This window comes from Talpa occidentalis, unplaced genomic scaffold (assembly GCF_014898055.3).
Source record: "Talpa occidentalis isolate TD23 unplaced genomic scaffold, MPIMG_talOcc4v2.1 talOcc4.700, whole genome shotgun sequence".
Taxonomy (NCBI): domain Eukaryota; kingdom Metazoa; phylum Chordata; class Mammalia; order Eulipotyphla; family Talpidae; genus Talpa; species Talpa occidentalis.
The window spans coordinates 1-20,259 of NW_023605085.1; positions in this window are offsets into that span (position 1 = coordinate 1).

The window sequence follows — 20,259 nt, forward strand, 5'->3', positions numbered from 1 at the left end:
CCTGAGTTCATGGGAAGGCAAGTATAGGGCACTAAAAATAAATGTATGTATAGAGCTCTTCTGTTCGATTATCCCAATACCCACCCACTCCATGATGTTCTTTCCTCACACCGTGCTGCCATCACCACCATCTTCAAAGTCCTTACTTGTCACATATCTCAATAACAATATCACCCACCTGGACGATGTCAAGATTCTGTGGCCAGAACACCAAACAACTCTGGAACGTGAAGAAGACTAACCTAGTGCTCTTGTTGGCTCATACAGTCAGTCCTTTACTCAGTACTTACCAATATTTGTGTGCTGGGTCGTTAGGCTAGACCTGACACTATAAAGTTAACTAGGACATAGTCCTTTTATCAAGGAACTCCCAACCTAACGCATTCATCTATAATATAAAATAAGAGTCATGCATACTCTGCAAAAAACAAGGGGAGGAATTAACTGGGGTGAAACAGTTTGTCATATAATTAAGTAGGACATTTTATCAGGCTAGTTAAACATTGGATCACTAATTGAACTTGAAAATTTTGCAATCCCAAGCTCTTGAACAAAGAAAAATGTTATGGTTCTTCTCTATGCTGTCTCCAGAATCTTGGCCAAACCCTGGTAGATACTTGATTGTATACCTTTGGTATCATTTTTCTGCAGTTAGCATGGATCATGGCAGGAATCAAAATCTATCAACAGCTGCTAAATGCTACATCCCTCAAGTCCATGACACATCGCCTCTCTTCCACATCTTTTTGCTTCAAAGTGAATTGAAAATACCCTATGGGCCCTCCCCGTGGCGCAGCGGTTGAGCACTGGGTTGTGAACGCGCCCGATGCCTCCGTGATGCCGGTTCGATCCCCGGCTGCTCCCCGGCCACCGGAGGAGGGTCCCGCATGGCGCGCAGACCTCTCTGCCGCCCGCTGCTCCCTCAGCAGTGTACTTCGGTCCTTCTGCCTGCTCTGCTTCCCGCTCTGGCTCTGGTGATCCTCACCACTCCCGTGCTTCTGACTGTACCCAGTGCTTGTATATATAAAATAAATAAATAATAAATCTTTAAAAAAAAAAAAGAAAAAGAAAATACCACTATCTTCCTGGTACCCATATTTAAACTTGCTTTTATGAATGACAAAGTTCAACCCTCCATATCTAATAAGTTGCCTTGGGAACCTACCTCTGCAATGTTTCACACATTTCTTTGCCTTTCCAGTTCCTTCAACAACCACTTTATTCTGGTCTTTGTGTTCCCTGGGAGGAAGTCCCGCTATAGTCCCTCACCAGAGTAATTTTCCTAATGCGCAACTCCCATCATGCCTCTCTCAGGAACACAGCTGTGCTCATCATTAAATTCTCCTCAGAGCTGACCCCTAAGGAGTCAATAATGTGTGTTGAAATTGACCCCTGGCTCCTGTTAATGAACTTCCCAAGGTGAGCTGAGGAGATTTATATTCTTAACATCTGCTTCACTGTAGTATAAAATGTTATTGTCCACTAGTTGGAGTTTCTTTCTCCTTTGAACAGTTGTAAATAACTTCAAGCACTGACATATTCTATTTATTCACCTTACTGGTTTTTTTTAAGATTTATTTATTTATTTTAGATTTATTTGTTTATTTTAGATTCTCTCACCCTTCCATGCTTCTGACCTGTACCCCAGTTCTTGCATAAATAAATAAATCTTTTTTAAACAAATAAAATAAAATTAAAATTAAAAACCCTCTGCATTAAAAAAAGGGGGTGTATTCAATAAGGATTTTTAATGACCTTTTACCAAAGTCATATCTAGGTCACTATTTGTAAGATTCTTCTCTCATGCATCAGAGCCACTGTTCACCATCAATATAAGATCATCAATCTGTATAAATGATCTAATCATTACATATGGTATAATGTAGACTAATAAAATGATCACGTGGATTGAATCCTATCATCTGTACTTTTATTTTGTTTTTAAGATTTTATTTATTTATGCATACAAGAGCTGGGGTACAGACCAGAGATGAGGGAATGAAAGGATTCACCAGAGACAGAGTGGGGAACAGAACAGGCAGATCAACTAAACTACACTGCTGAGGGAGCAGCGGGAGAGTCAGGAGAAGTCTGCCGTGCCATGTGGGTTGCTCCCTAGCCAGCTGGGGAGCAAACACATGCTGCAGAGGCTGCAGATTGCTTCATAGTGCAGTGCTTAACCACTTGCGCCACCAGAGAGGCCCCCATCTATACTTTTAAAAAACAAACACACACATAGACAATGTGGGTAGCTTCCTGGATAATGTGTTCTGCATAAGACTGCACTTATTTCAATGTATTTCTCACACCATTCTGCTATAATTTTTGCTAATTGACTATATTAGTAGCACACCTTAAAGTCGAGGGATTCTCTAAAAGAGAACCAAAGTCAAGGACATAGTACTTGTGCCATCCAACATGATAACTTTTAGCCTTATGTGAGTAAATAAAATTTAAAATATATTTTTCTCAGTCACTAACTGCATATCAAATATTCAATAGTCAAATATGGCTGCTGCTTACTTTATTAGACAGCAGAGTACAAAAACATCTCCATCATCCCAGAAAGTTCAATTAGACAACACTGTTCTGTAATTTAGGTGCTTTAAATCACCTGCAGGGCATTTTCAAAAAATAGCTTTCTATGCCCCAGAGCTTATTATCCAACAGATATGAGTAGAGATGAAGAATTTTCATTTCTGGGCCTCTCTGGTGGTGCAAGGGGTTAAGCACTGCACTATGAAGCAATCTGCAGCCTCTGCAGCACGAGTTCAATCCCCAGGCACCCAGGAAGCAACCCACATGGCGAAGCAGACCTCTCCTGTCTCACCTGCTGCTCCCCTCAGCAGTGTATTTCAGCCAGTCCGCCTGTTCTGCTCCCCACTGTCTCTGGTGAATCCTCTCACCCACCCACCCAGCATCTCTGGCCTGTACCCATCTCTTGTATGCAAAAATAAATAAGTCTTATTTTTAAAAAAGAATTTTGGGGCCTCCCTGGTGGCGTAAGGGGTTAGGCACCGAACTATGAAGCAATCCGCAGCCTCTGCAGCATGAGTTCGATCCCCAGCCGGCCAGGGAGCAACCCACATGGTGCAGCAGACCTCTCCTGTCTCACCCGCTGCTCCCCTCAGCAGTGTACTTTGGTCAATCTGCCTGTTCTGTTCCCCCTCTGTCTCTGGTGAATCCTCTCACCCCCCCACACCTCTGGCCTGTACCCCTGCTCTTGTATGCATAAATAAATAAATCTTAAAAAAAATTTTCATTTCTAGTAAATCCCAGGTGATAAAGATGTTGGTGGTCAGGGTTCACATATTGATAACCACTGGCTTAGGGGTAAACATCTACAGATACTAAGTCAGAACATCTGAGTTTGAACCTTAACCCTCCCACCACTACCTCGCATTAATTGAATGATGCTCAGTAACCTTCTGACTATCAGCTTTCTCATCTGTAAAATAGGAATAATTACAGTGGTAATTAGAGATACTATAAACAGGATGCTTAGCACATACATGCTTAATAAATGTTAACCGGTATAATTATCTACCTAGAGGTTACCTATTACCTAAAGGATTCCCACAGAAAGAACACAACTAGAGAAAATTAGTCAAAAACAAATAGCTTTTGGGCCTCCCTGGTGGCGCAGGGGATAAGTTGCAGCACTATGAAGCTAGCTGCAGCCACTGCAGCAGAAGTGAAAGTGATCCCCGGCCAGGGAGGTGACTCACATGGCAGAGCAGAGCTCTCCTGTCTCACCTGCTGCTCCCCTCAGCGGTGTATTTCAGTCAGTTTGCCTGTTCTGTTCCCCACTCCGTCTCTGGTGAATCCTATCACACACACACATACACATCCCACCCCGCACCTCTGGCCTACGCCCCAGTTCTTGTATGCATAAATAAATAAATCTTTACCAAAAAAAAAAAAACAGTTCGCCTTTGATGGATCTGTGAGAAGCAAGTATTAGTGATAGTTAGGGTCGCAGAATGGTTCCTAAAAGGAGAGCCCAAGAGCATGTATGATTGTGGGCTCTTGGGATGCTGCCTCTGTCACTATGTAAGGATGGTCAGAGGATCTCAAGCATGTTAGGGACGATGGCAACACAGAACGAACACAAACTTTACCAGTCTCACTTCTTTTTAAGGACATCCTAACCCTCCTCCCCATAATAATATTTAGGCTATCACTACTGCATATAAAGACCTTGCCTGAGAATTGGAAAATTATATTTTTCATTCTTTTGGTAGTTCTGAGCCTTTGCTCCAAACCAAAAAGAGACATCTTTCATCCTTATGCAAATCATTAATGTCATATATACACAGATTAAATCTCTTTTTACTAGAGTTTGAATGTCAGGTGCTTTTTTTTTTTTTTAAGTTTTTTTTTATTGATTTATTTTATTTATTTATACAAGCACTGGGTACAGTCAGAAGCGCGGGAGGGTGAGAGAATTCACCAGAACCAGAGCGGGGAACAGAACAGGCAGACTGATGAAATGCACTGCTGAGGGGAGCAGCGGGCGGCAGGAGAGGTCTGCGCGCCATGTGGGACCCTCGCCGGTGGCCGGGGATCGAACCGGCGCTGCAGAGGCTGCGGGCAGCTTTGCAGCCCAGCGCTCAACCGCTGCGCCACCAGGGGAGGCCCGTCAGGTGCTTTTTTTAAAAATGCTTTTAGATAAAGAAATACGCCCTTTTAAAATACAGTTTTCTAACACAAGAGACAGTGGTTACTTCTTCTTAGTGTTTTTTTCTAACAACAAAAGCTGTGCAAGCGAGTTGAAAATTTTTCAAACATTAAAGAAATGACTAAAATAGATTATAACAATGTCCAATAATCCCTTCCCCCACTGTCCACATTTTTACTATACAAAAATGTCATAGCATACATATTGCTCTTAAATTAGATTTTTTACTTTAAAAGACACCTGAATTTTCTTTAATACTCTAAGATTACATTGCTTTAGGGCCTCCCCAGTGGCGCAGCGGTTGAGCGCTGGGTTGCGAAGCTGCCCGCAGCCTCTGCAGCACCGGTTCGATCCCCGGCCGCCAGTGAGGGTCCCACATGGCGCGACAGACCTCTCCTGCCGCGCCCACTGCTCCCCTCAGCAGTGTACTTCGTCTGTCTGCCTGTTCTGCTCTCTCCTCTGGCTCTTGTGAATTCTCTCACCCTCCCGCGCTTCTGACTGTACCCAGTGCTTGTATAAATAAATAAATAAAATCTTTGAGAAAAAAAAAATTACATTGCTTTACTTCTTTATTTTTAGTGGCTGGGAGAATTGCATTGCATGAATGCATCACAAATATACCTATAGGGCTTCCCCGGTGGCGTAGCGGTTGAGCGCTGGGTTGCGAAGCTGCCCACACCAGCTCGATCCCCGGCTGCTCCCCGGCCACCAGAGGAAGGTCCCACATGGCGCGCAGACCTCTCCTGTCGCCCGCTGCTCCCCTCAGCAGTGTACTTCGGTCCTTCAGCCTGCTCTGCTGCCTGCCCTGCTCCCTGCTCTGGCTCTGGTGAATTCTCTCACCCTCCCGTGCTTCTGACTGTACCCAGTGCTTGTATAAATAAAGTATATATAAATAAATAAATCTTAAAAAAAAAAAAAGAAGGGTTCCCTCTGGAACTTTTTCACTTGTGCTTCTTTTCCTATTTTGTGTCTTTGTGTTTTTCTTACTCTCCCCATCCGCTTTATCCCTTTCCTCGTGCTTAATTAAGGGTTCTGTGGCCGTTTCCACTGTGGAGGGAGGAGGAGGTCTCCATCCACATCAACATGCAATCGCTGACACCACCTGGGTGACCTACAACTTAACTCAGTTCTGACACTATGTCCCTGGAGAAGGCATCAGATTCCCAAGGTTAAAGGTCAGTTCTGTGAGACTGTCCAACAAACTCCTCCAACTTCAGATGCCCCTCGAAAGTCCAGGTTATCAGTGCTTCTGACCTACCGGCCCTAGACAGAGGTCACAACCACCTCCTCCTTGGGTTCAATTCATTTGCTAGAGGGATTCAAAGAACTCAGAGAAAGATGTTTACTTACTAGGTCACTGGTTTGTTATAAAAAGATTTAACTCAGGAACATCCAAGGAGATGACATGCATACAAGAACTGGGGCGTAAGCCAGAGGTGAAGCAGGGTGAGAGGATTCACCAGGGAGTGGGGAGCAGAACAGGCAGATCCACTGAAATACATTGCTGAGGGGAGCAGCGGGCAAGACAGGATAGGTCTGCTGCCCAATGTGGGTTGGCTCCATGGCTGGCCAGGGGATCGAACTCATACTGCAATGGCTGGCTATAGCTTGATAGCGCTCTCTTTAATTCCTGTGCCACCAGGGAGGCCCTGTTTGGGTTTTTATGGAGACTTCATTACATACGCAAGATTGATTAAATCATTGGTCAATGAACTAATTTCCTTGAGGTACCATTAATTAATTTTATTGAGGTAATAGTGATTTACAACGCTATATATTTTAGGGGTATAGGTTTATACCTTTACAAATGTCAAATAACCATGCGAACCACCAAAACAACAATAATCTTCGATCACAGTATACTAAGCCCAATTTCCTTCCTCCACCCGCCCCCATCCTCCCTTTTGACACTCTGATGCATTCTTGAAGTGTTTGTTAGTTCTGAGATTGAACTGATTCTGAGGAAACTAAAAAATATTCAATCTCCATCTTCATCTGTGTGTTTTTCCACTTTAGATTAGCTCCGAAAGATGTCCATCCATTCCTTGTCATGTTTTTCCCCAACGATAGCAAATACTTCAAAGTCACAAAAGCAGGTGGTCCATTGATGCCTTTGCCTCTTAGGGTTGATGTAAGAGGGATAGGAAAAAAAAAATAGCACAGCTTGTGTTCAAAATCAATGTACATTGAATTCCAGAGATGATTTTAACTCAGCATCATATTTGAGAAGGGAAACACTCAGGAATAAGGAAATTGCACAGTTGTAATTTTTAACCATAACACAGCATCAGCTACGTTTTGCCTTCGAGATACTCACATGAAAGGCAGGCTTGTATGAATGCAAATTGTTATTACCTATCTTCTTTGAAACCGCAGTTATTTAGTAATCACTCTCATTTAAGTTACTCTTACTGTTCTATGCATGGTTATGCTTCTAGCTCAGGAGGAAAGCAATTCTTATGATAAAAGCCACCCAATTTCAGAGCCGGGTAAAATTTAAAGCCACCAAAAAGTGAATTATATTTAACAAGAGTTAAGTCTTCTGAGCAAAAAGGCACACATGCTGCAGAATTAAATTAAGCCTACTTTTATAAACTCTCATTCCTAAATTCCTTAAGATGGTTATCTATGTAAAAAAAAAAAAAAAAGCCTTATGTACTCAAATTTTCTATTCTGAGCCATTGGGATGCTCAAGTTGAAAGCTCCAAGTGAGGCCATTCACATCCCCTGGAGGTCGAGAGCAGTCTTCAGGCCTCATGTGGAAGGAGACTGAATGAAGAGCAACTGAATCAATAAGGAGGCTATTATAGTGACGCAGGTGAGAAAAATGAAATCCTAAATACGGAGAGCAGCTGTGAGAATGAAGATGTGGACTCAGTACTGCAAAACCTCCAAGGTGGACTCAGGAGGACTAATGATGTGAGTAATGAGGGCGGGGAGGAGGAAGGAGGAATTCTGCCCTCACACTGGAAACTGAAGGAATGGTCTCAGTCACTACTGCTTGTCTAAATCTTTGTTTGCTTTCCTTCCCTCTGAAGCACCTCAGGGAGTTTGCTTGATCACAAAGACTAGTACAGTGCCAGGTATTTCCTCCTGTTTTCAACTGAAATCGGTTCATTAAAGCCTGTAGACTTGCGCTGCCTCTCCCCTGGCAACATATCAGCAAATGACTGACAGGAAGTCGATGCTGATCAGTCTCCAGGCACTAGAGCTGGCTTGGAGAAGAACATACTTCGGGAAGCTTACCAATATCCTCTCATGGCAGTGCTCAATCTCCTGAAGTACTGATAAATAGAATTTATTTTGGCCTCAAAAGGCCTCAGTAATTTATTTGACATGAACTAGGGACACAGAGCTGCCATAGTAGCTGTACAGTTTGTGGTCTCTATGTGGATACACCAGAGAAATGGCACGAGTTGAGAATGAAATTAAACTCAAGAGCCACTTGCTAAACACTGTGGCCTCATCAGAGCTGCAGAGTATGTGGGAAGTGCCACCTTTTCTTTTGGGACATGAAAATTTATTACTACTGTGTTTCCACCATCAAAACATATGATCTTGGTTTTTCCTTCTGGCCTTTGTATAAGGCCAACAGAAAAACATTTGCACTTTGACAACTTTATTTTCTTTTTTTAATTTATTTTTAATATTATTTTTATTTTTTTACATCATTGTTCATTTTTAAACAATTTTTGCTTCCCTCCATCCCCTCAGGTGTAGTCCCCATAGAGTTAGTTTCCTTCACCAATGCACCCGTGCACCATCACCTCAGCCCCCTCCCTGTGCTCCTCCCTCCCTCCCTCTGATCCCTCTCCCTTCTCCTCCCCTGCAGGATGTCTCTGATTTATAATTGCCCATTTTGCTTTGTTGTGTTTTGTACTGTTACTATTTTTTTACACTGATTTCTTACTGGGTTCCCACTTATAGCTGGGTTATATTCCAGCTATAAGTGAAATCATCTGATATTTTTCTTTTTCCTTCTGGCTTATTTCACTGAGCATAATACCTTCTAGTTCCATCCACGTTGCTGTGAATGGCATGAGTTTATCTTTTATGATTCATTGCTGAATAATATTCCATTGTGTATACATGCCAAATCTTCTTGATCCAGTCATCTGTTTTTGGGCATTTGTATCCAGGTTTTACCTATTGTAAATAAACATAGGTGTACAGGTGGTCTTTTGAATCAAAGTTTTTGTATCCTTTGGGTAGATAGCTAGGAGTGGAATTGCCGGGTCGTATAGTAGCTCCATTTTTAGTAGACCGAGGAACCTCCAGACAGCTTTCCATGGTGGTTGGACCAGTTTGCACTCCCACCAGCAATGTAGGAGCATTTTTCTTTTTCATTGCATGCATCCTCGCCAACATTTGTTGTTGCTTGTTTTTTTGATATGTGCCGTTCTTACTGGTGTAAGTTGGTATCTCAATGTGTTTTTAATTTGCATTTCCCTGATTATAAGGGATGTTGAACATTTTTTCATATGCCTGTTGGCCATTTGCATTTCCTCTTTGGAGAAATGTCTTTTAAGTTCTTCTGCCCATTTCTGGACTGGATTGTTTATTTTGTTTTTGTTGAGTTGTGTAAGTTCTTTGTATATCTTTGTGATCAGTCCCTTATCAGTTGACTGGGGTGCAAAGATGTTTTCCCAATCAGTGGGTTGTCTCTCTGTTTTAGTTAATGTCTCTTTTGCTATGCAAAAGCTTTTCAGTTTGATGTAATACCAGGCATTTATCTTTTCCTTGACTATCTTTGCTTTGGTATGAGTCTTTAAAGATGTTATTGCGATGTATATCTTGTAGTGTTTTACCTACATTTTCTTCTATATATTTTATGGTTTCAGGTCTTATGTCCAGTTCTTTTATCCATTTGGAGTCGATTTTTGTGCACGGTGAAAGGTAGTGGTCTAGTTTCATTTTTTTTTGCATGTGGTGGTCCAGTTTTCCAGCACCATTTTTTAAACAAACTGTCCATGTTCTATTGCATAGTCTTTGCTCCTTTGTCAATGTACTTTGACAACTTTAAAGAGGACTACAGGAGTGTCACCAGTACCATGACCTTTGCTATCATATCCAGCAATAAAAATATCCTCATTTTCCTCAAGAAAACTCAACCAACCACCACTGGTTGGTTTTCCTATTTTTGATCAGTTGCACTCAGAAACACTTCTTGATGGCAGAATTGACTGGCTTCAACTCCTTTTTTACCAGCACAATTCTGTTTGCATGGGAAGTACCTCCAAAACAGCTGCCAAATGGGCTTTCTTGTGCTGGCTATTGGGCCACTTCTGATAGTGACAGGGCTGTGGAGTTTCCTGGCAGTATGAAGACTGAGACACTTCCCCATCCTGCCAGTACCACAGGCCTGAGAGAAAGAGTGCAGGTTTTTTCTAATCAGTCCACTTGAGTGGATGTTATTTTGCAATATGTGTGTCCCAAGTGTTATCTTTTTTGAATGTGTACTAAATTATACGTATGCCGGTTATGGCTCTATGACACACAATTACCTGTCACTTAGCACTACAGGAGGATAAAAAGATGGAAATCTAATAACCAGTTAATGGTTTTCCTGGAGCACTGTTAATTGGGAGGAGAGCAGGGAGTTAGAGGGAGGAGTTAAAAAGAGAACATATTAGGTGGCATTTTCAAGGAACATTATTGTTTTATACAAACATTTAGGATTTATGTGCTATCATTGGGGCAGATCTCTAAGTCCTAAAAGTTATACAAATTTTGAGGCCCTTTTTTTTTTTTTTTTTTTTTTTTTTTTTTTTTTTAATAATAAATTTTATTGTTGTATTCCCCATACAATTGCAGCCCCCCCATTCTGACCCCAATCCCTCCCCTCCCCCCCCACCCCCCTAAAAGTGTCTCTGGTTCATAGTTTTTTGTTGATTTTGATTTTCACTTTCTTATAGTTATTCGTTTTCCTGGTCCCTTATTTAAGTTTTCTAGATTCCTGCTATGAGTGAGACCATCCGGTATTTTTCTTTTTCTTTTTGGCTTATTTCGCTGAGCATGATCCCTTCCAGCGCCATCCATGTTGCTGCAAATTGCATGTGTTTATCTTTTTTGAATGCTGAGTAATATTCCATGGTATATATGGACCACATCTTCTTGATCCAGTCATCTATTTTTGGGCATTTGGGTTGTTTCCAAAGCTTAGCTATTGTAAACAGTGCTGCTATAAACATAGGGGTGCAGGTGTTCTTTGGAATTGATGTTTCTGTGTCCTTTGGGTAAATACCTAGGAGTGGAATTGCTGGATCATATGGAAGCTCTATGTTTAGTAGGTCCAGAAATCTCCACACACCTTTCCACAGTGGTTGGACCAGTTTGCACTCCCACCAACAGTGTAGAAGAGTTCCTTTTTCTCCACACCCTCGCCAGCATTTGTTGTTGCTAGTTTTTTTAATATGTGCCATTCTCACTGGTGTAAGATGGTATCTCATGGTAGTTTTGATTTGCATTTCCCTGATGGCAAGTGATGTTGAACATTTTTTCATATGCCTGTTGGCCATTTGCATTTCCTCTTGAGAGAAGTTTCTTTTTAGCTCTTCTGCCCATTTTTTGACTGGATTATTTTCTTTGTTGTTGTTGAGTCTCATCAGCTCTTTGCAGATTTTTGTGATCAGTCCTTTATCATTAGTGTTGGGTGCAAAAATGTTCTCCCAGTTGGTGGGGTTTCTCTTTGTTTTTGTTATTGTCTCTTTTGCTGTGCAGAAGCTCTTTAATTTGATGTAGTCCCAGCTGTTTATCTTTGCCTTCACTATCACTGCTTTGGGTGATGTGTTTGTAAAGATGTCTTTGATGTGCAAATCACGTAGTGTTTCGCCTATATTTCCTTCTATATATTTTATGGTTTCAGGTCTTATGTCTAGTTCTTTAATCCATTTTGAGTTGATTTTTGTGTATGGTGTGAGGTAGTGGTCAAACTTCATTCTTTTGCATGTAGCGACCCAGTTTTCCCAGCACCATTTATTGAACAAACTTTCTTTGCTCCAATGCATAGTCTTTGCTCCTTTGTCAAAGATTAGTTGACCATAAATCTGTGGGTTTATTTCTGGATTTTCTATTCGATTCCATTGGTCTGTATGTCTGTTCTTGTTCCAATACCATGCAGTTTTGATGATTATGGCTTTGTAGTAGAGTTTGAAGTCTGGGAGTGTGATGCCTCCATTCCCTTCTTTTTTTTTCAGGAGAGCTTTGGCTATTCGGGGTTTTTTGTGATTCCATATGAATTTCATCAATAATTGTTCTATTTCTTTGAAGAATGACATTGAAATTTTGATTGGAATAGCATTGAATCTGTATATTGCTTTTGGAAGGATGGCCATTTTAATAATGTTTATTCTTCCAATCCACGAGCAGGGGATGTCTCTCCATTTCTTTGTGTCTTCTTCTATTTCTTTTAACAGTGTTTTATAGTTTTCTTTGTATAGGTCCTTTACCTCTTTTGTTAGATTGATTCCCAAATATTTGATTTTTTTTGTTTCAATAACAAAAGGGATGGTTTTTTTGATTTCTTCTTCTTCAGATTTATTGTTTGTGTATAGGAAGGCTACTGACTTTTGCGTGTTGATTTTGTATCCTGCCACTTTACTGAACTGATTGATGAGTTGAATTAGCTTTTCTGTGGAGTTTTTGGGGTTCTCTATGTATAATATCATATCGTCTGCAAATAGTGATAGTTTGACTTCTTCTTTTCCTATTTGGATTCCTTGGATGTCTTTCTCTTGTCTTATTGCCCTGGCTAGGACTTCCAGTATTATATTGAAAAGCAGTGGTGAGAGTGGACATCCTTGTCTTGTTCCAGATCTTAATGGAATTGCTTTCAGCTTTTCACCATTGAGAATGATACTGGCTGTTGGCTTGTCATAGATGAGGCCCTTCTTTTAAAGACAGAATATAAAATTGTAAGAGGAATCGATGCAGTGGCTGGGAGGAATATTTGCTAAGGTCATAGGAATGAGCGAATGTCATCTCCCAGCCCCATCTATAGGCCTCTGACATCTCAGGCCTTTAGTATTACAATTCTGGGCAGGAGTAAACCAGACTTCCTGAAGGGGGTAGGAGATGGGAAAGAGGAGGAAACTGGGTAGCCATGTTGAGCAGAAGCCACATGGAAAGAGGCTTTTCCTGGTCTTCTCTCTTTTCCAGCTTCAGCATTTTGACAGGCAGCACAATCCTGCTTCCTTGAGAGACTATGGCAGCCACTACTTTGACCTTGTGGTGGATTCAGCTTGGGTGATACATTGTGAAATTTGATTTTCACCTTCTCTCCCAGTCCTACGGGCCCTATCCAATTTCTTGTTTGTGTTTCCTGCTGGGAGGTGCCTTGGATTCAGGAGTCCTGGTGACTCTGCTCTTGGGTCTTGGCTGTTCTGCTTTGGGCCCTACCTGTTTGGCTGGTTGTTTGCCAATGAGTGGACAGAGGATTTCAGAGCTCGACTGGGAGTTAGTATTTTGAAATGCTTCTCTCCCCTGCTCTTCTCCCTCTCTCTCTATTCCCTTTGAACCTCACACACTAATTAAAAATCATTGCACACACTAAAGTTTGATTATTTTGCTTTAATGCTCACGAGTGAGCACAAACCCTTAAAACAGGAAACATGGGTTTTTCCCATATTCCCACATATCAGTTTGGGGTCCTCAAATCTTCCTTATTTTTGCCCAGTGTCAAAATTATGAATGCAAAATTTCTAGGGTCTTCGCAAGAACCAAAAGGAGCTAGTGCGAGTAAGATACTGAAGCTTAAGTTTCAGTAGCTTTGATTGGGGACTAGGGAGAAAGGGAAGAGAACCTTACCTGGTATAGGAATCTGGACATATACGTAGCACAGGCTGCAAGTACATTCTATATGACTAATGATGTTTTATTTTTTTAAAAAAATATTTATTCATGCATACAAGAGCTGGGGTACAGGCCAGAGATGTGGGGGGTGAGAGGACTCACCAGAGACAGAGTGGGGAACAGAACAGGCAGACGACCGTAATATACTGCTGAGGGGAGCAGCGGGTGAGTCAGAAGAGGTCTGCTGTGCCATGTGGAGTAGCTCTCCTGCCAGAGAGGTGATAGTGCTGAGACTTAACTGCTGGGTCACCAGCAAGGCCCCTGTTTATTGGCTTTCAACTGTGACAGGCAGCAGGACCTGACATTCCTTGCAACAACTTTAAAGTAAATCTACCCCAAAGCAGAATGTCCTGTTCTTTAAAACAGGTGCATAACGGGCCTCCCCTGGTGGCGCAGCAGTTAAGCGCTGGGTTGCGAAGCTGCCCACAGCCTCTGCAGCACCGGTTCGATCCCCAGCTGCGGGGCGAGGGTCCCACATGGTGCGCAGACCTCTCCTGCCGCCCTCTGGTCCCCTCAGCAGTGTACTTCATCAGTCTGTTCCCTGCTCTGGCTCTGGTGAATTCTCTCACCCTCCTGTGTTTCTGACTGTACCCAGTGCTTGTATAAATAAATAAATAAATCTTTGAAAAAAAAAAATAAATAAAGTAGATGCCTAAGGAATCTAGTCTGTAATTCATGGTATGTAATTCAAACACTGTGCGCTCTCAGCATTCCTCCTACTGTGAGAAATCCCTTTTAAAATTATTATTCGAAAATCTTTTTTTTTAAAGATTTATTTATTTATACAAGCACTGGGTACAGTCAGAAGCGCGGGAGGGTGAGAGAATTCACCAGAGCCAGAGGAGGGAGTAGAACAGGCAGATGGACCGAAGTACACTGCTGAGGGGAGCAGCTGGCGGAAGGAGAGGTCTGCGCCCATGTGGGACCCTCCTCCGGTGTCTGGGGAGTAGCTGGGGATCGAACTGGCGCTGTAGAGGCTGCGGGCAGCTTCGCAACCCAGCGCTCAACCGCTGCGCGGCCACCGGGGAGGCCCAAAATGTTTTGTTGTTTTTTTTTTTTTAAATACAATGTATATTATAAACAGTCATGCTTGTGTTGTTTTTCCGCAACATATCATTAAACATATGCTTTACTGTGAAGTAATTTTATTAGTATTTCTCCATTATGTTATCTGACCCAATAGTTTAAAAAAAAGAAACAACACAACACCTTTTTATCAGTAATGCCTAACCGGTCAGAGGAGGGAGGAGAGTTGCAAGGGAGCGCGTTTATAGATAAAGCTAGTTGGTTGGTTGGTTTTTCTTTTCAGCTTTAGTATCTTCTTCCAGATTTTTCCTTTTTTAAGCAGCTATTCACAAATCTGATGACCTACCATACTCTTTATATTTACTTGTAATGACTCACCTGTTTCCCATGAGGGAAACTTAAAATGATACTTAAGATAATACTTAAAATCATTTTGTACTAATATACTAGACTGTCAGTCTCCTGGATCTGGAGAAAGAATTATTCTCATATACTGTTATAAAGTTGGTAAAATCATTCTAGATATGAATTGGACTATGTATAAATCTTAAATAAGTACAGAGAGATTTAGACAAGTGTTTCAATCAACCTCCACAATCATACCTCCCACCAAATCTCTCCATTCCATCACATCATCATATGAGAAATGGTGATTATGTATACTACAATCCTGTTTTGTTGCTGTAAATGCAGATTAATGACTTTGGAAGATTTATTGCCTCCAGGTAAACAACTAAAGGCCTCATTAACTCTGCTCATTTTATTCAATTAAAACTTTTTGGGTAACAGAAAACGTACACAAAAACAAAGAAAAAAACAAACCTGGCAGGAATATATACTTCTCTCCAATCTGTATTCTTGTTCAACATTCTACTAATTGAAACATGTTCATTCCAGACAACTGATGGTCCACTTCACCAGCCCCACAAACTTGGGGTTACAATAGTAGCAAGAGCTACTATTTTCGTGATCCCCATTTTATAGACAAGGAAAGGACTAGAGTATACACAGCAAGGAAAAGAGGGTATTAAATAGACAAACTAAAAATTTTAAAATTTTAACATGCATTCTATTTATTTATTTGCATTACAAACGTAGCCTATTTAACCATGATACTTGAAAAGAAGGAGAACATATGATAGCCTGTAGTAGTGATTTTGAAGTCATTAGAAATGGGGGAAATTTGGGGCCCTTTTTAAAATTTAAGTTTATTTGTGGAAAAATTTGCTCAAATAAGGCAACATCCAATCTAGCAAATAGAAGAGAACTCTGAGGACCATACAAAATGAAAATAGAAGGGAGCTGGGAACAAACCATACTAGACAAAAATAGAGGATTGCTTGTAGCAAGGTCACTATCCTTTAGGGATAGCAGCTGTCTATGAGGCAGATTACTTAACTAACAAATATTAGATGATGGCTGATTGAGTGGTTTAACATTTCATTTCTGGGAGAGGCTGAAATTGTAAATATCAGTTTGGTGATGTGAGGCTTACCATAAGCAATTCAATTTGGGGTCCATTATCTTGTCTTTTATAGGGAGATTGGGGGTTAAAAAATTCTGGCTTTGAGTCTGCTTTTAACTACAACTCTGGATTACCACTGTAGTTGCCAGTATCTCCTATCTAAAACTGCCACAGTAACCTCCTGACTCACTTGCCTGAGACTATTCTGATTCATCTCCACCTCTTTCTACACATTGAAGTTTAAAGATCTTTACAAATACTCATCAGAGTGCCCACTCCATCCCTGTCTTGATTTTTTCAACAACTTTCCATTACTCTTAGCTTAAAGGTCAAAAGGCCAATCTATCCAGACTCCACTTACACATTCCTCCTCTCTCTCTGAACACCAGTCACACAGCCAAGACTTTCTAAAGGAGCTGGGCTGCCACCAGGGGGTGGCCCTTGTCCTAGGCAGCTCTTTCCCTTCCTCTATTCAGTTAATTCAGTTCACCTGATTCTTCAGATTGACTAATTTCCCCCATTTCTTTTTTTCTTTTTAAAGATTTATTTATTTATGCATACAAGAACTGGGGTACAGACGAGAGGTGTGGGGATGAGAGGATTCACCAGAGACAAAGTGGGGAACAGAGCAGGTAGATTGACTGAAACACACTGCTGAAAGGAAGTGGGCAAGACAGGAAAGGTCTGCCACGCCATGTGGGTAGCTCCCTGGCCAGGGATCGAATTTGTGCTGCAGAGCCTGCTGATCGCTATAGTGCTACGTTTTAACCACTGCGCCACCAGGAAGGGCCCCAAATTTCCCCCATTTCTAATGACTTCAAAATCATTACTACAGGCTATCATATGTTCTCCTTCTTTTCAAGTATCATGGTTGAATAGGCTACGTTTGTAATGCAAATAAATAAATAGAATGCATGTTAAAATGTAAAAAAGCATTTGCTTATCTTATTAGCTATTGGTATTATTTGCTTAATGCCTTCTTCCGAACAGTCCAGAAACCTATGAATGCCGGTCCCTGATCTGTTTTTTTTTTTTCATCACTGTCACTCCCATGCCAAGCATGTAGTAGACACCCATACTCTTTTGCCCATAAATGAATGACATTTGATTATAAATATTTTTTTGGATTCAGGATAGGTGGAATCTTAGACATTGGCATAACACTTTATTTTATTTTTTTAAGATTTATTTATTTATACAAGCACTGGGTACAGTCAGAAGCATGGGAGGGTGAGAGAATTCACCAGAGCCAGAGTGGGGAACAGAACAGGCAGATTGACGAAATACACTGCTGAGGGGAGCAAGCAGGGGGGCAGGAGAGGTCTGCACGCCCTGTGGGACCCTTGCAGGCCGGCCGGGGATCAAACCGGTGCTGCAGAGGCTGCGGGCAGCTTCGCAACCCAGTGTTCAACCGCTGCGCCACCGGGGAGGCCCTGGCATAACACTTTAAAAAGTAATAGTTTTCTAGACCTCCCTGGTGGCCCAAGGGGTTAAGACACAACCTATGAAGGGCCTCCCCTGGTGGCCCAGTGGTTGAGCAATGGGCTACGAAGCTGCCCGCAGCCTCTACAGCACCGGTTCGATCCCCCGCCAATGGCGAGGGTCCCACATGGTGTGCAGACCTCTCCTGCCGCCCACTGCTCCCCTCAGCAGTGTCCTCTGTCTGCCTGCTCTGCTCCCCGCTCTTCTCTGGTGAATTCTCTCACCCTCCAGTGCTTCTGACTGTACCCAGTGCTTGTATAAATAAGTAAATAAATCTTAAAAAAAAAAAAAGGTGCAATTTAAAAAAAAAAACACAACCTATGAAGCTGTCCTCAGCTACTGCAGTATTAGTTTGATCCCTGGCTGGGAAGCTACCCACCTGGTGCAGCAGACCTCTCCTGACTCGCCCGCTGCTTCCCTCAGCAGTGTACTTACCTCAGTCTGCCTGTTCTGCTCCCCACTCTGTCTCTGGTGAATCCTCTCACCCTGCACACCACTGGCCTATACCCCAGTTCTTATATGCATAAAATAAATAAATCTTTTTTTAAAAAAAAAAATAGTTTTCTTTTGACCACTAAACATTTGTAACAAATTTTACACATAAACCTGTGTTCAGGGCCTCCCTGGTGGCGCAGCGGGTGAGCGCTGGGTTGCGAAGCTGCCCGCAGCCTCTGCAGTGCTGGTTCGATCCCCGGCTGCTCCCCGGCTACCGGAGGAGGGTCCCACATGGCGCGCAGACCTCTGCTGCCGCACGCTGCTCCCCTCAGCAGTGTACTTCGGTCCTTCTGCCTGCTCTGCTCCCCGCTCTGGCTCTGGTGAATTCTCTCACCCTCCTGCGTTTCTGACTGTACCCAGTGCTTGTATAAATAAAAACAAAACAAAACAAAACCTGTGTTCATTATTTCTCTAAAAGCTACAATAAACTTAGTTATTTCTATTTTATATTTGAGAAACTAAAGCACAAATATATCATACTTTGCCCAAGGTTGCTTACAAATTATAACTCCAACCAGTCCTACAGAAAAGATATAGCTTTTGTTTCATTCAAGAACACAGTATTATTTCAATTAAGCTGAGATATGTTAAATTAAAATGTACTGATTCCTTTATTTATTTATCTTTTAGCATAGAAGAACTGGGGTGTGAAGTAGAGGTATGGGGCGCCATGAAAGGATTCACCAGACAGCGTGGGGAGCCAAACAAGCATATCTACTGAAATACACCGCTGAAGGAGCAGCAGGACAGACAGGAGGGGTCTGCTACACCATATTTGGGTTAGCTCCCTGGCTGGGGATCAAACTCAGGCCGTTGTGGTGAGCCTTCACAGTGGTAGTGTCAGGGGGAAAAGGATTGTCCTAAAGCTAATTCCATACAGGCTTTGTGGACTCCACCCCCACCCCAGGCCAAAGCCAAAGACACTGGGAACTCCAAATCCCACCCTTTCAATATCAGGGCTGTCCTATAACAGTAGCCCTGAGACTTTAACCCCTAGGCCACCAGGGAGACACCCTAATTCTGTTTTTACATAGGGCATTATACATAGTTAACTCATTTTTTTGAATGGTCATGAAATTCTTTTAGAATTGTGTCCCCCCAAACGGTGGTAGGTGTAAGAATTTCAAAATCATTATTCCGACACACACTCTATCTACTTATATACAAATTACAGATTGCTTCTTGCCCAGGATTAGATATTGCAAAATCTGGGTTTGTACTTAATTTAGAATTCAGCAATGTCACTTCCAATTACACTGGGATAAAAAAGAAGATTCAATTAAGTACATTACGCATTCCTTAACTAGTAAGTCTTGACTGGTTGGCTGTAAACCAGGGGGAAAGATACCGTCCATCAATACCCAATTCCAGGCCCCAGACAATCACGATTCTAAATACCTGCTCTCCCCTTTGCTTCTCTGCAGCTTGTTCAGTCCACATGTCATTACTCCTAAGTCCCCATTTACTTACTTCCTATCTCCAGGTACTTCTAATTCGTGAGCAGATTTTTACCTTCATTTTAGGTAAGAATCATATCATTTTAGGGCAATGAGATGCTGGCAAAACAAACAAAAAAGGAACAAAACAGATTTTGTAATCTGACAAATGAAGATGTGGCTCCCATTTAATTATAGGAAACGCCTTTGGTTCACTCCTCTCATCTGGACAGCTTGACCATAAGGAGTTAACCTGGGAAGGTGAATTTCAAACTATCCGTGGAGAGAATCTTGACTTTGCTCGGGAGTCTGTAGGTAAGAGTTTCCAGGAGTAGAACCGGGCTCAGGACTTACTGTACCACCAAGCAAGTCATCAACGCAATTTTATTCATACCTTTGTGATCTCTAAAATAGAGAATGGGGTGTGTGCGAGTCTCGGCTCCACTACGCAGCTTCCCTCACCGCGTTGAGGCGGCGCTGCCAGGGGCGCACAGCCGGCAGGAAGCCGCTTGCTCTCCGCACGCAGCCTGCGCACCTGCGGTGCCTACCTGCAAGGGCCCTGGGCTCTGCAAATAAGGCTGGCGGGGTCTGCAAGCTGCGCCAGGACTCAGCTCTGCTCTCAGTCAGAAAATTCACAAACATGGGTGGATAACAAAAAAAGATCGTATTGGAACAGTGGGGATCAGCAATTTTTCACAGGAAGCTTGGAGATGTTTACTGTCATCCGCTTGAAATTAGGAAAAAATTGAGCAAACAACAGGAGTATGGTGCTTTGGAAAATGGGTACTCTGCTAGTGAACTCTATTCTTTAGCTGAAGTAACTG